General features: G+C 39.4%; 1 protein-coding gene across 23 annotated transcripts in view; it reads right to left on the bottom strand.

Annotated features, from left to right (window-relative positions):
- Nucleotides 1–16,799, bottom strand: part of Map2 (microtubule associated protein 2) — a 282,044-nt gene that overhangs the window by 97,943 nt on the left and 167,302 nt on the right. For all 23 annotated transcript variants that reach the window (XM_047543465.1, XM_047543470.1, XM_047543471.1 and 20 more), the window contains one exon: nt 10,991–11,063. The gene's annotated coding sequence lies outside the window, so the exon portion shown is untranslated. The remainder of the gene's footprint in view (nt 1–10,990; nt 11,064–16,799) is intronic.

The following is a 16,799-nucleotide window of genomic DNA, read 5'->3' as shown; positions in this document are numbered from 1 at the left end:
TCTTTTTTCTAAACACTTACATTTCCTAGCCATTAGGTGTGGTCATGTGACCGAGTCTGGCCAAACAGCACTGGAATGGAAGCAATGAAGTACAACACACTTCCAGATTAGGCTCACACACAACTGCCACGGGGGCCTCTCCTTGTTCTCTGCCCTTACACCAGCGGGATGCAGACAGTGATGGAACAAAGCCTGCGTGGACAAGACTGGATCCCTGGTAGACTGTGAGGAAGACAAACAACCTTCCAACCCAAGCACCCAGCCACACTGTGGCGAGAGCAGGAAGCAAGGCTAGATCTCCGTGTTACAGCAGTTAGCTAATCCTAACTAACGTATTTGGTTTGCGGAAAAGTCTAATGAGATTTCTTCTTTAAAAAGGATGAGACTAATAGAAATAACAGGACGAAATGAAACACGTTTAAGTGACCGTCCCCGATTTACTGCCTGCACAGCATATCCTGACGGCAACTAGAGCAGCCTGTGGGTGTAGGAGTGGGAGAAGTGAGACAGCAAACTGGAGGAAAAAGCATTTCCTGCTGCTCTGCCCAGAGCAACAGTGGTCCGCTTTATGCTTTGAATGCAGTCCTTGCTGCTCTGTCCCTGCGACTTAGTTTTAAGATGGACATGTTTCTTTCTCTTCCTCTTTCTCTGCTCCTCCCTAACTCCCCCTTCCTAATCTCAACCTACCCTAATCTGTACCTCCCTCATCTCAGGGGAGATTGGATTACCCATCTTCCCCATTTTAGGAAGAGTTATCTGTCCTTGAGCACACACCTCCTCAGGAGCGAAGTAATTCAGATTTCAGGGTTGGCACCAGGACAGCTAAGGAACAAGTGTCTCCCAAATTAACAAGCGAATTCCAACTCCTAAGGGAGCACACCTGGAATGTAGCCTTTGAATCACCTCTTTAAGAACTCCCTGTTCCCCGGGATGAGGAGAATCACAGACTCTGGAACACGAGTCACCTGTACTGCTTCTTTACTAGCAAAGCAAAAAAGCTTCTTTTTTCTTTTTCTCTGCACCTTGTCTTCACCATTGGATTAGGATCAGGGACAAGGACTGAGCTTTCCATAACACAAATGTCCCCTCTTCAAGTCCCTGTGCTTTTCCAGTTTGGCTGGAGCAAAGATGGACCAGCCTTGGGCACAACCCTTTTCCTTTTGGCCAAGGTGGGAAATGAATTTGCATTCACTGTTAGAGGATCTTGGAGCAGTTTGTTTTCCAGGGACAGTGTAGGAAGCACTCACTTTCCCAAGATGCAGAAGATAAAACCTTTAAAGATGATTAACTCCCCAGACCCTCTTTATCTGCCCTCATTGTGGTCGCTTTTCCTTAAAGGAATAGATGACCTCGATTTGGTTCACCTTTATCTGCTCTTTAACATACCTTTTCCTTCCTCCTTAACTTTGTTTCATTAAAAATCCCCGTCTCACAGTGCCAGCGCATCCTTCCTTCTCTTACTTTTTGACTAGGAACATACTCTATTCCTATGCCAAACAAACAACCATGTACACACAGGAAATGACAAAAAATGATGAGTATCACCTTAAAACCCATTGACTAAATCTGCTCCCTCAAGGCTACAGTGTAACTTTTTTTCCCACCTTTTTCATTCTTCATTTATGGATTATTTACTCCCTCTTTTGATCCTTAGTGACTTTGTAATGACTACTAATGGCAGTTTGTTAAATGTTGTTTTGTCTCAAATCTAACCATATGTTTGGTTTGGGAGGCACAAATATGGAAAAGGATTTTTTGAGGACTTGGCAAAGTTGGGAAGAAAGACAGAGATGGAGATAATAACACCCCAGGATAATTTTTTGGTTGTCTAGATACATTCAAAAGGCTATATTGGCCAGTTGTCACATGCCTGAAATCCCAGCCACTTGGGAGGCTGAGGCAGGAGGCTCACAAGTTCAAAGCCAGCCTCAGCAACTTAACAAGGCCCAAAGCAACTTAGTAAGACCCTGTGTCAAAATAAAAAATGAAAAGGACAGGGAATGTGGCTCAGTGGTTAAGCACCCTTGGGTTCAATCCTTGGCTTAAAAAAAAAAGTTATAGTTGCCTCTTATCATCCAAAGGCAAAATTAATACCATTTTTTAGTACTGAAGAAAAAGGCTTCACAGAAGGAATAACATTTGAATTGAATAGGCATAGACTTTTGAAAAGTAGACAGGGGAACGTGGCTATTTAGGCAGGAGCAGCAGAATTAACAGAGGCAATGTGACAGGAGAAAAGCACCACATCTAAGAGAAACAAGAAAGTTGAGGCAGCAACAAGGAATCTGAGGTTAGAATGAGGGAAAGGCAATTGAGTAGGTTTTGAGTCCTGTCTTGAAGGGTCTTTAATGAATCTGGAGTTTTATACTATAGGAAAATTTTAAGTAGGAAAGAGAAATGATCTTGTTAGGTCAGTCAGCCATAAACAGGTGGATAGGGGAAGGACAATAAAGGGCAGCAACTCGCGGGAGTCCATAGGTCACAGGACTGAAGATAATGGAGAACTTTATCAAAGCAGGTCAGAACAAAAACCGTTACCAGGCAACTCTAATACCAGCTCGGGAGGAAGGAAGTTAAGCCATAGCTCTCTCTGCTCCAGAGATTTTCAAAACAAAATTGGTAGGAAAGTGGATTTTATTCAAAGGCATCTTTGGGGAAAGATGGAAAAAAAAAACTTCATTGTTTCAAAGGTTCCCTCTCTCCAAATGCCCTGGAGGAAGACAGCATTTAAAAGGGGGAAGGGATGTACAGGACAAAAGACAGGCTTTGAGAAGGCTTTGCTTCCAGGAATTTCACAGGTTTTAACTCCTTCCTTATCAAGTCAAAGGGAGCAAAACTCCCTGGGTGGGCATCTACACCTTCCAATTTCAGAGCGGGGAGGCTTCTAAATTCAGTCTACCTCAAAGCCCAATAACCTTTCAAAACCTCAAGTGTATAAGGACCACGTTGACACGCCCACTCCCACACCAGTGACCCTGTAAATCTTCCTGGAACCTCTCTGAATTCTCTATCTTTCTAATGAACTCCTGCCTGCGACTGCATGCAACTCTTCTAAAATTCTTCCTTTTTTTTGCAAGAACTGGCAACTGAGAACTTCTGCAGCCGCTTTGGTACTATAAGCAGGTCTCACTCTGTTACAATATGATATACTCAGAATTATATAGTGACAGCATATATAAGCATAGAGGGGCATCTGCTTATATTAAAAAAAAATCAGGAAAAGGAAAACTAATCAAGGCCATTATGAAGTTCAGGCAAATGCACTGGAGGTTTGGGTTAAGGGAGTAGGAATGAGAGAAGATGGTTCAGCTTTTTGATACCTCAGAACTTAGTGCCTGGCCAAATCAAGGAATTAAAGAAAAGATTAAATATAGGTCCTTAGATTTCTTCTAGGATACTTTGATAGATAGCAATGGTAATACATGAGAGTTTGGTGACCAGGAAGAGCACAGAGGAAAAGTGATCAATTCTGTTTTGAACATGTGGAAATTGCTAGACTTGACTGTGGGACATCTGGATGAGTTTGTTGAGGGCATAGAAGTGGCATTTGGAGATGGAAGAGGTGGAGTTGGATACAGAGACTTTGTAGTTATTATTGATAAACTTACTGACGTACTGATAAACTGATTATTTATTAAATGTGAAGTAGCACAGTACCTGTTCTTTCTTTATCCTTCCTGATTTACTAGGTCCTTCTCTGTAGTAACATCCTTGGATCAAGTTAGGCATGGTTCCTCCTTCTATACCTTGATTTTTCTGTTTGTCTTCTCCTTCTTATCAATGACTGTGAAGGTCCCCAAGGCTTTTGCTGTTTTTGGCATGAGCTTCTTCCCATGAACCCTTTATCTCTAACACTTCACATACTGAATATATACGAGTCCTGAGTCCATAATTCCTGCCTGACCATTACCCTTAGCTCCAAATCTCCTTTCCACTAAATTTCTGCTCATCACCATATGTTCAAGATGAAAATCCATGTCAGCAAGGTGAACTTCCAGTTTTCTTTTGTTTCAGAATCGACTACCTAATCTATTCTGCATATCTTTGCCAGGGTAATCAAGCTTCAGAAATCAAATCTGACCATATCATTCGCTTGTTCAGAAACTTGGTTGCCGACAGAATCCCCACAGTCTAACAAAAAGTACAAACTCATTTTGGCTTTGTAGCACCTGCGTGCTCTTATTCCATTTTTTTCCTCCTGACTCAAATCGTTTTCCTACTTTAAAATACCTGGTCAACATGGCTTTGCTCTTTCTTTCAGCCCATGTTACAATTTCCTGCCTCTATACAATTCCTGTTTGATTTCCCATGCCTTGTAGAACTGAGGCTAAAATGTGAACAGGGTAGAAATCGAAATGCTTTTTCATGACTAGGTGAAAAGATCACTGCCTGCTTCACCACACATTCTTTTACCTCTTGTGAAAAGGTGATGAATTTGAAAAGAAACATATTTCAGTGAGAATATATGTGCAGGTATTATGCTGAGGTAGATCATGACCTTGAAAAAACACTTCTTTGTTTATTTTGGGGGAATTTGTTCTTTATTAGAAGTAGAAGCCTGAGGAAAAAAAAGGGGTCAAGCCAATCACAGTGCTGCCGAGAAAATGGCCACTCGCTTCCCTAAAATGGAGCCAGGGCCACAGAATAGCAACCAGGTGGTCTGCTTGCAAGTTCCTCATCTTGTCGAGAACAAGGTGACATCTGTGCAGCCATGTTGTATGGACAAGCCATTTTGGGAACTGGCCCATAAACGCCCCCAGGAAAGGGCGCTCAGGTGCTATCCTCAAGAGCCAATACAGGACAAACAGGACATACTGGGCCCCCCGGGGTGTATCAAGGCTGTTAAAAGATATCTGTCCGAGAAATGGGCAGCTGCCCGGAAACCTTATCTATCAAGGACAAGGGGGCCTAGCCCCGACTCATCTCCTGCATAGTTCACCCCCTCCCTCCTCCCTTCTTCCTCCAGGACCATTCAGTTTTGGCGGGACCCAATGAGATTCAAATAAATTGGCAGGACCCAACCAAAGAGGACAAATGTTTAGCTGTTCAAATGTTAACCAATAATATACAGGTCTTTGTATGTGAATGATTGGAAATTTCTTAAGTAGAGTGCTTTCTCACCCCTCGGGGCTGCTCCCCACTCAGCCATTGTAGTGGTCTGAGAGGCTGGCTGCAGTCCAAGCTGCAGCTTGCAATAAAACCTCATTGTGTGTCTTGCATTATCGTGTGTGTACTTTGACTCTCTGGGGATCGGTCGATATTGAACCCCAACAATCTCATTATCTTGCCCAACTAAAACTGGTTTTGGTTACGATAGGACTCTGAGTTGAGATATGATCCTCGACACTTGATCGCATTTGTGCCAAATTTTGTAGAAATGCTACCTCTGGAATTCTCTGTATTGAAGTGCTGAGTTGGGCCAGGCACAGCAGCACATGCCTGTAATCACAGCAATTTGGGAGGCTGAGGCAGGAGGATCCCAAGTTCAAAGCCAGTTTCGCAAATGAGTGAGACCCTAAGCAACTTAGTGAGACCCTGTCTCAAAATAAAAAAATTAAAAAAGGGCAGGGGATGTGGCTTAATGGGTAAGTGTCCTTGGGTTCAATCCCTGGCACCAAAAGAAGAAAAGAAATACTGAGTTGGATCCAGGCATGCACGTACACACACACAGATATGCTCGCACACCTTCCCCTAAGCCTGCCTGTTGCAGGGACAGGAATATGCCTCACAAAAGGCTTTCTTTTCGTAGGAGCATGTGTTAGGCTAAAAATGGAATGCAAACTTTGCACCTCCTCAAGCTGCTGCTTCTATTTCCAGATTTGTCTAGGAGGGTCACTTTGCTCTTCATCTATTCTCTTTGTTTGCTTGTGACTCCTTTAAATCTTTTTTTTTTTTTTTTTTTTTTTTTTTGCAGTGCTGGGGATTTAACCCAGGGCCTTGTGCTTGCAAGGCAAGGACTCTACCAACTGAGCTATATCCCCAGCCCCTCCTTTTAGTCTTGAAAAGTGCTAGCTTCTGTCCCATAGGGCAAGGAGAGAGTAAACAAGACCTTCATGGGATTCAAAATGGCCTCAGTTTCAGAACACCAACCAAAGTACAGAAAAGACTCTGAATCAACCTGGGGCTTGGGCGTTCATGACCTAACAATGGCAAGATATATCTGATGGGCTGGGGCTGTAACTCCGTGGCAGAGCGCTTGCCTAGCATGAATGAGCCACTGGGTTCAATCCTTAGCACCAAAAATAAATTAAATAAAGGCATTCTGTCCATCTACAACTACATAAATAAAAGATATATGTGTCTATGTGAACAATCAGGGAGCATGGCGATTACCAATGGCAGAGAACTTTGTGGAAGGTTAGAGTAAGGAAGCAATTAAGCGGTACTGTGGTGTGTAAATGGCTTTTGAGGTGTTAGTTTACCCAAAGGTTTACCCAAAGGTGTTGGATCCTGGCAACCATATATATACCATCTGGCTATTTCAAAGGTCATAACGCATTTTGCAAAAAGCTCAGGTAACTAAAAATTGATATAAAAAATACTGTATTAGACTGGCACAGTTGGGCAAGCAAATTGGCAAGTTGTGCTGTGTCAACAAGAGGGAAAATTAGTCTTTCTGCAAAGACACACAAACCAAAATAAACCTCATTTCCTTATTAAGTTTCTAAGCTTCAGGTATTTTGCTATTGTAATAAAAATCTTCTAATACAAGTTACTTTAGGAAGCATATAATAGCCTTCCCTCTTTTGCTTAAGCAAAAAGTTAATTTCTATTAATTTTGACCTTTTCTCCAAATTGACTGTGACAAAGCTACTACTTTTGACTTCCAAAATTTTTCTGAAAAAAAAAAAAAATCTAGCAAGATTTGACGATCAGGATCTTCTACGATTAGCTTCCCTTTTTAAGTGACTTATACTCATGGTTAGTAAAAAAATCGATCGAATTGTATAATAATCATATGTGGACCATTATTTTTCTTTCTTTCTTTATTTACTTCAAAGCATTAGAAAAAGTGCTTATCAGCACCAAATGTTTTCTTTTCCTACCTCTATTCGTCCAAATTGTTTTAAGATAAGACTTTAATAGCAATAACCTCCTAGTAAGAGTCAGAACCTTTGGTAGCAGGTGGTGCCCACCTCTGCCTACAGAATTGCAGCCCAAACAATCTGTTCAGAATTGCCGAGAAATCAATAGAATGTGCTATGACTCAGCCTGTTAAGTAGGAGGACTGTTATCGTTATTTTAACTCCTGTTAGCTCATGTGGGCCATTCTCCTGTTTCTGGTCTCTACTTAGCCAGGAGAGATCCCTCTTTAAAACTTCACCTGCAATAGATTCTTGATCATAAGAGAGTGTGGGGCCTGGGTAGGACTACCCTGCCAGGTATAGTACAGAGAGAAGAGGTTTCATTAAAAGCACATCCATTATCCTAATTCACCAATAGAATTTTAGAATGCGTAATCTGCCATGGAGCAGCTCAGGGCTGATGAGGTGTTCATCAGTGTGAGTCAAGGTGGTGATGAGTCAGAGGGGTGGTAATACCAGACTTTCATTCTCTTTTCCTTAGCTGATATGGTGGGTATTGTGGTCCTACTGCTTGTTTTTCTCTTGCCAAGTGTTCTCAACAATAAAAATAGTCATCAAGAGCTGCTCCTAGGAATATTGGGAAAAAAAAAAAAAAAAAAAAAGACAAAATCCCAGCCTATTTTACAAAACAATTGTTTGAAAGTATAAACTTCACTCATCTACAAATGATGAAAATCAATCTATTCTGATGATAAAGTAAAATCTACACAATGTTGGGTTGTGGCAAATCTTAGTTGTATTAGTACTTAAAAGACTGTAAGATATAATACTCTCATATTTTCTGCTCTTCAAATGATTTTTTTTTCATGTCCATCTACTTTCTTTCTAATTTATCTATGTGGATTTCTTTCTTTTCTTTTTTCTTCCTTTTGTTTTGTAGTGTAAATTACAATGCAAGATTATAAATCAGCAACATAAAGCTTTTCTTTTTCTTTTTTTGGTATCAAGGATTGAACTCAGGGACACTTAACCACCAAGTCACATCCCCAGCCCTTTTTTATGTTTTGAGACAGGGTCTGCTTCTTTGCTGAAGCTGGCTTCAAACTTGGCAATCCTCCTGCTTCAGCCTCTCAAATTGCTGGGATTACAGGTATGTGCCACTTGCCCACTGTAAAGCTTTTCATAATGCTATAAAATCCTGGGCCAAAAATAATGCAGTGCTTTGGCTTTCCAGAAGTGAAGATGGGCCCTGTTAAGACAAAGGGCAACCCATATCACTGACATGCATTAAGGGTACTGTCTGTGCAAAGCATCTACCTTTACTACTGCACAGGAACCCTTGCGTACTTAGTCATCCCTTCAACAAGTGAGGATCCACCAGGATGGGTGATGGCTGGAGGTGCTGGTGACACAGTTCAGAAAATAACACGGTCCCTGCCTTCAGCAGGAAGAGATGGTATTGAGATGATGTCAGGGAAGCAGAACATGCCAGTTTATATAGCACCTTGTTGGTATAGTAGGAGTGTGGGCTTAATTCTATTACAGGTAGCCATGGGTGAATTTTGAATAGGACTATCATATCAATTAAGATTTTAAAAAAAGATCACTCTCATTTCTATATGGACAATAGACTGCAGAAGAGGAAGACAGTGCGGGGGGGCTGCTACAGTATTAAAAGTGAGAGACAATGGGTTTGAATGATATAGGTAGAGATAATGAAATGTGATCTTGACAGGTATGATTTGCTACTGCAAAGATCTACTATGAGGCTTAAAGAGGTTAAATAATATGCTCCTAATAGGTTGTTGAAACTGGTGAAAATCATTTTTCAGAGCTATTAACGATTGCACTATAATATTTAAAGGGAGTTTTAAATGTGAAAAAATGCTAAATCTATGAGTTACTAAAACTCAAACTTCAGGGACATAGATCATCTTTTATATTTAGAATTACATGTACTATATTGCAAGTATTCGATTCTAAATTTGGTACAATATGGTAATTAGCAGTATTAGCAACTGAGTGCAAAGGACTTCATTTACCAAGCATTTTCACTCCTATTACCCATTCGGTTTAATATAACTGCTATGGTTAGGTGATATCAAAGATAATCATGTGTAACAATGTTAAGATAACTGCACAATAAAAATATCTACTTAAATGGTTACATTTGCAATATCACTGAATGAACTTTTATGTTTCCCATTAGCCCATTTTCTCATTTTAGGTAGATATTGTGTCTTCTTTGCTTTTTAAACATCAGGCCCAATGTGCATAACAGGATCTCAATAAATACTGGTAGAATAAATGAAATTTCCACTTATGTGTCAACAGATTTTAGAATTAAGTGTAATGTTAGAAAAAAATTTGAAAAAGACTTTCTTTAACTTCTCCCATGATTTTTAAGAGAATAACAGCAATTGACATGAGCCCCCCCAAAAGTATTTTTCTTTTAAATATCTTACATTTCAAAGGTAGTATATACACTATGGGAATAGTCAGTATTTCATCCGTGGGGAAATAACCCAGATTACAGTTATTATGTTATGGCAAAACAGTGAAAATCATGGGTCCCATTAGATTAGTAAGATCCTTACAAGTCAATTTAAAAAAAAACAACAACAACAAAAATCATGTTTCTAGTTGGGAGAAAAAAAAAAAAAATATATATATATATATAAACAAGCAGGATTGACATGATATCATAGATGAAGAACTTTGGATTCCTTACACATAAACCCCAAACAGACCTTGCAAGTCAGGATTAAACTATTTCAGCATTAAATTTTTAAAACGTTACAAGTTATTTAGAAATAATAATATACCAAGCATGAGAAGATTAAAATATTGAAATGAGTCAACCGTGTAACACTAAGAATAAGCAAGTCAGACCTTCATGTATCAGTATGGGTGAATCTTAATGTAATGGGGGAGGGGCGGGCAAGCTGCAAAAGAACATCTTAGCTTGGTGCCATTTACAGGCACTCTTAGGACATAAACAATTGCATGACATTTGGTTCATACACATGTCACAGAAGTATTAGAACACACTTAGGAAAGTCACAATATCTTTAACACTGGGAAACCTCTTAGAAAGATGGGAAGGAAGATAAAAGCAAGCAAGGAGCTGGGCATGGTAGCACACACCTGTAATACTAGGGACTTGGAAGGCAGGAGGATCTCAAGTTCAGGGCCAGCTCTGGCAATTTAGCAAGGTTCTAGATATTTAGTGTGACACTGATGTTTCACTCATGAAATAATTGTCTATGTGATACATACAAATATAATTTGCCTTCTATGCATTTACTGCACTTTCAGCAAATGTTCTCTAGTTTTTTTCTTCCATAAATTCAGATAGAACCTCATGCTCCTAACACATAAAATGGGCATGATCCTTGTAACTACCTCAGAGGACTGTTGGAAGGAATAAATGAATTAAATTGTAAAGAAAGTATGTAGGAACATGCCTGGTGTGTACTAGGTGCTGAGCTCTGATTGGTCTAGTAAACCATAGCAGAGACCTTTTCATCCTGAATTAGTCCAAACACTAAGAAGTGTGCTATCTTAATGATTAAATCAATTAGCTATGGAGTTAATAAATGTATTTCTTCTTTACCAAAATGAATTGATATTTACTTTAAGATTTTTTAAAAAAATGGTACTGGGGTCTAAGCTCAGGGATACTGCACCATTGAGCTACACTCCGGCTCTTCTCCTTCTTCCTTCCTTCCTTCCTTCCTTTATTTATTTATTTTGAGATAGGTCCTTATTAAGTTGCTGATAGTCTTGCTCAATTGCCCAGGCTGGCCTTGAACTTGGAGTCCTCCTGCCTCAGCCTCCCACTGAGATTACCTAGGTGTGCCACTATGCGTGGTTTATTTAAAGACTTTTTTTTTTTTTTTTTCAGAAACAAAGTTAGTAAAAGTTGTTTTTCACAATTTTGGGTAAAGATAGTAGGGTCTTACCTGTTCAAGGAAGTGGTAAGGTAGTCAAGTTTGTTGTGTCCTTAGAAGGTCAATAATATGTTCTGGTTTCTTTCTGTTAAAAAAGAATCAGAAAGTTAATAATTGAATCCCTGACACACACACATTGATTATATCCTGTAACTCAATATAAAACTTGGCTCCTTCAATTCAACCTTTTTTATTGGGTAAGTGTGTGACTACTAGATGGATTTCATGATGGTTCTTGATAGTCCTCAGATGTTGAGCATTTATAACCTGGTAGTACTATCTCAGAGGCCTGAGATAAAGCACTGAAGATACTAACTGGCCCATGCTTTATCTCACCATTAGCTTAACTTCAATGATGCTTCTGAGTACTAAATCCAAGTAAGAGTAAATTTCTAAATTGTTTTCAGCTAGGAAATAGCAGGCAATTGTACTCTCTCCAGAGGGAATACATTCATCTTGATAAATCTTTGTTTAATTATATCCAGTAAGCTTTAAAAGACTGGGCCTGTAGCCCAGCCTGCATTGATGCTATCCAGCACGGGGTGGAGAGAAATTTTCCAACAACTGATTAAATTTTCTCTATTGAGTACTAAATTTATTTTGACATTCAGAATCCTAAAAGTCTTTCTGTATTAGTATTTCTCCTTAGAAATGCCATCTAGAGCCACACAGAATACTATTTACTGAAGTGGTACCTAGATATAAACAGAATTAACTAGAGGGCACTAGGCTTGTTTTCTGTGTCATAAACCACTCAGGTTTAATCATTGTATCTGCAGGGAAGACCAGAAAGGATGAATGATACAAAGCTGATTGCAAAGCTGAGGCCCCAGTTAGAAGTCTGGCTCTTAAACAATAGAGTATCTAAATGGTAGAGTGGACTGTACTGTATGCTCAAGGAAGGTGTTACTGAACAGGTAAAGACACTGAGACTAAAACTGTGACAGCTATTAACTCTTCTTTGAGACCAAGTAGGAAATGCAAACATGGAAAGACAGATGAAGATGGCACAGTTCTTCTCTATGATGCTTTAAAGAGTGATGTAAGCTTGGCATGGCGGCACACACCTATAATCGCATGACTTGGGAAACTGAGGCGGGAGAATTGCAAGTTCAAGGCCAGCCTCAGCAGTTTAGTCAGATCCTGCCTCAAAATAAAAAAATAAAAAAGGCTGGGAATGGAGTTCAGTGGTAGAGTGGACTCAACCTGTGAAACCCTGAGCCCAAATAAACTTTTCCTCTTCTCGATTGTTCTTATCAGGTAATTTGATCACAGCAACAAAAAGTTGAACACAAAAACTATCCTTAAAATATTTTTACATGGGATTCATTACTCTGAGACTGGAGTGAGGCAGAAATGCATAGTAGAGGCCTTGGTGGAAGAAAGTTGCTCGGCTCAAGGCTACCAGGAAGCAGAGAAAGAGCACATGCCAAGAGCCAGGGACAAAATATATTACCCAGGGCACACCCCCAGTGACCTTCCTCCCACTTGCCGATCATTACCACTCAGTACATTACTCCTTCCAAATTATTATTAATCCATCAGCACATGAACCTGTAATCTCAGTGATTTGGGAGGCTGAGACGAATGGATTATAAGTTTGAGGCCAGACTCAACAACTTAACAGCAAACCCTCAGCAATTTAGTGAGACCCTATCTCAAAATATAAATAAATAAATAAAAAGGACTGGGGATGTGGCTCTGTGGTACAAAAACAAAAAACAAACAAAACAACAACAAAATCTATCAAATACATTAACTCACTGATAAGGTTACAGCTCCTTGATCTAATCATTTCTCTTTGAAATATTCCTGTATTGCCTAACATGAACTTTCTGGAAGAGAATTCCTATCTAAACCACAGCAGTTTTCATTACAAGAAAATTAAACTTTGTAGGTTGATTTTAGAACAAAAATAAAATGGTAAACTAGCACTGGGTCTTGTTCAGATAGAGCACTTGGATATTTAATAAATACTGAATCAAATATCATACTTTATTCATTAAATTCCATGTTTTCCTTAAATACTTTAAAGATCATATTTTTGTACATTTTTACCATTTTCAAGCAAGCATCCATGCATATAAATAAGTGTGCAATTATATGTTATAAATGTATGTGTATGTGTGTGTCACCCGAGTAAAAATGAGAGAAAAAGGCATTTTTATAGAATAGGAATAGGGATTAGCAAACTATGGCCCATGAGCCAAATCCTTCATACCACTGCCTGTTTTACTAAGCACAATGCTATGGGCACACGGCCCCACCCATTCATTTTCCGTGTTGGCTAGGGCTGTCTTGATGCTGTACTGAGTATTTGTGACAGAGACGGCATGGCTGGCAAATCTCAAAATGTTTACTATGCAGCCCTTCAGTTAAACTTTGGCCAACATACCTGATATCAAAGGCCATGTTGTTCATTTGAGTAATATTGAAAGCAATGATTTTAAAAAATCCTTATAGTCTTTTCAAAAATTAACTGATCAGTTATACATGAATGAAAGTGATATTGTAGCTCTAAACACTTACAATTCAACTTCACCCAAAGGAGTTGGAAAATTGTTGGATGCAGTGGTACAAGCCTGTAATCCCAGTGACTCAGGAGGCTGAGGCAAGAGAATCTCAAGTTTGAGCTAGCTTCAACAAATTAGCCAGATCTTATCTCAAAATTGAAAAAAATTTAAAGGGCTGGTGATGTAGTTCAGTGATATAGTACCCCTGGGTTCAATCTTCAGTACCACCCCCGACCACCACACACACACACACACACACAAGGGAAATTACTGGTGAAAGCAGGTGATGATTATTAGAAGTCAGGGTACCAGTACCGGTTAATCACAAAAAATTGCCCATTTACTCCAGAATCTTGACTTTTATGGGGGTTTTGTTTGTTTGTTATAAAAATGAAAATGATTATCTTTTTTTCCTAACTTTTATTTCCTGAGAAAGAGATAAATGCCATCTGGGATTTATTTTAAAAAGCAATTTACAAACAGTTCCATAAGGTACATAAAATTGAATAGTCATTTTAAATTAACATAGTGCAGTTATTCCATATCCAAAGGACTAAATCACTTAACATAGCTTTTGTTGTGAATAGTATTTGGCATCATTTTAGTATTAGATACATTACATAGAGTGGCCGCTACATCCCTAAAAAAATATTAGCAAACATTTAAAGAGCTTTCATTGTGTGTGCCAATGTTTTGAGCACATACATATTAATTCATTTATTCCTCACTATCAGCCTCTATTATTATCCCTAGTTTACAGATGAGGAAAACAGGCCAAGATGAATTGTGTCCATCTCAGCAATTACCAAGTGGCCAAACCTCTCAACTATTTAGCACCTCCTAATAGATGCTGAGAATCTGTTTCAGGTCTTCAGCTCTGGCTTAAGACAATGACAAGCAAAAGACTTGGGGCTCCTCTGAGAAGCATTATTTCATCAATGGCAACTTTCAATCTACTAGAAATACTTAGTAAGCACATTTACTATTCAGCATATTAGGCTTCTTGGACAAATTGAAATTTACTTAACTGTGGTCTGCCCCTTTCTCCAATATTGCTCTCAGATTGGCTTATGTCAATAAGCCAATAAGCAGAGCTCTAAGGGCTGGATATAAATACTGTAGAGAATCATGACTCTCAACTCCTGATAAAGTCAATTGCTAAGCACATTTAAGAGCTAGCCTGCACAAGATAGAGAAGAGGATGTATATTGTGCATTAGCATCAAAAAGCAAGGTGCAGTTTGGCGTGGTGATGCACACCTGTAATCCCAGCAACTTGGGAGGCAGAGGCAGGAGGATCACAAGTTGAAGGTCAGTGTGGGCGATTTAGTGAGACCCTGTCTCAAAATAAAAAATAGAAAAGGTTGAGGTACAGCTCAGTGGTAGAGCACCTGTGGGTTCAACCCCATGTCTCTCTCTCTCTCTCACACACACACACACACACACACACACAGAGCATGATGAAGAACTCAAAATAGATAAACACCTATTCAGCTATAAACAAAATCACCTTCTATCAGCTGATTGCTCAGATAAATGGATGTGCTTTGCAATGCTCTGAGGTTGTATGTATTTGGCTGTGGGCATATTTATGTGCAAGTTATATGCCCCCTAGAGCACTGAGGGGAGAATGATAAACTGGTACAGACTTTCACAATCTTATAAAAAAAAATATACCGAGATGCAGTTTTCTTAGCTGATGTCAGAACTTGTGTTTCGTCAAACAGCAAAGTCACCAAGATAGAATCTTCCCTGGATTGTTGAACCAGAATTTACTCTTCATTTGCCTTTGAAACATATTCTAGTTATTTAATTTCATGTTTTGATACTTTGTCAGATAAACAAAAACACTGAGCATATGAAGTTACTGGAATCCCTAATGATGTTTCTGGAGGCTCCGCCTAACCTCAGAGAGGTGCTTTAGGCTCATGGGGTAGGTTGTCAAATACACAACATTGTTCTCCACCCCTTCTACTCCTCCGTTCATGTAATCCAGTGCACTTGTCCAGCATAACCTGATTCCAGCTACTGAGAATTGCATTGCTAATACAGTTGGGAAAATATCTACTATCTCCTCGGTCTTGAAGTTAAAAAGCACCTGCCAAAATAGAGTCATTTAGCTTAACCTACTACCAAACCATTTCTATTCCCTAATATGTTTAGAACCAGTTCATTATCTACTTATTTGTGAGTAGAAAAAAGTCCCGATGAACCAACCTGTTGCTAATGGTTGAACAGATTAGAGAAAGGTCTTTCTTTGTTGGAGTTACTGTCAAAATTCCTTTTGGAACCAGGTTGGTAGTACACACTTGTAATCCCAGTGACTCAGGAGGACGAGGCAGGATGATTCCAAGTTCAAAGCCAGCCTCACCAACTTAGTGAGGCCCTAAGCAATTTAGTGAGACCCTATCTGAAAATAAAAGACTAAAAAGGGCTGGGAATGTGGCTCAGTGGTTAAGTGCTCCTGGGTTCAATCCCAGGTACAGAAAACAACAACAACAACAACAACAACAACAACAAAAACTTCCTTTTAGGAGAACATTGTTTCTTGCAAAGGAAACCTCTTTCAAATATATACTTGAACAAATGAAGAACTGTTAACAGAATCCATATTCAACTGAGCAGAGCATCTGGGTAAGGTAGACAATAAGAATTACACACTTTCATCTCCAAACCCAATAGTCCAACACTGTTGCTCAGGACTAGCAGGCTGCATTAAGCTGATTTAGTAGAAATAATCTACTCTTGTCCAAAGCACCTCAAGGTAATCCAAGGCAGTAAAAATAGCATACAAATAAGTGAAATATGAAGAATCAGATTAGTCATAAAAGTCAGGCTTAACAGTCTCAGAGGCCTTACGCAATAAAGGTTTATGTCCTGTTCACACAAATTCTGATAGGAGCAGGGAGCAACTCCAGGTCACCTCTCCACTGTGCAGTGACCAAGCTAGCTGGGTACATTATCCTTGTGGCCCAAATCAAGGTCTCCAGGAGTACAGAAGAAGGGGAAGAAGATATTTGGAGAGCTGAACTTTGGCTCTAAATGCTTTGACGAGGAAGTGGCTCATATCACTAACTCTTCCTCCCCACTGAACTCGCCATGGCTTTGCTTAAATGCAAGTATTGGAGAAACATGGGGGATAAATGGATATTTTGTGATCAGTGAATATCTTGATCTTAAGGGTGAAAGTGGCATGTTGAGATTGATACGATAGCTACTTTAGATGCCTTTCTTGTTGAAAAGAAGTAATGACGTTCAGTGATATCAGCCTTGAACTTATTTTGCTCAGTTATTAACATAGGCTGACTC

The sequence above is a fragment of the Sciurus carolinensis genome, chromosome 3 (genome assembly GCF_902686445.1).
Source record: "Sciurus carolinensis chromosome 3, mSciCar1.2, whole genome shotgun sequence".
NCBI classification, from domain to species: Eukaryota; Metazoa; Chordata; class Mammalia; order Rodentia; family Sciuridae; genus Sciurus; species Sciurus carolinensis.
This window is presented reverse-complemented; position numbering and strand designations above follow the sequence as displayed.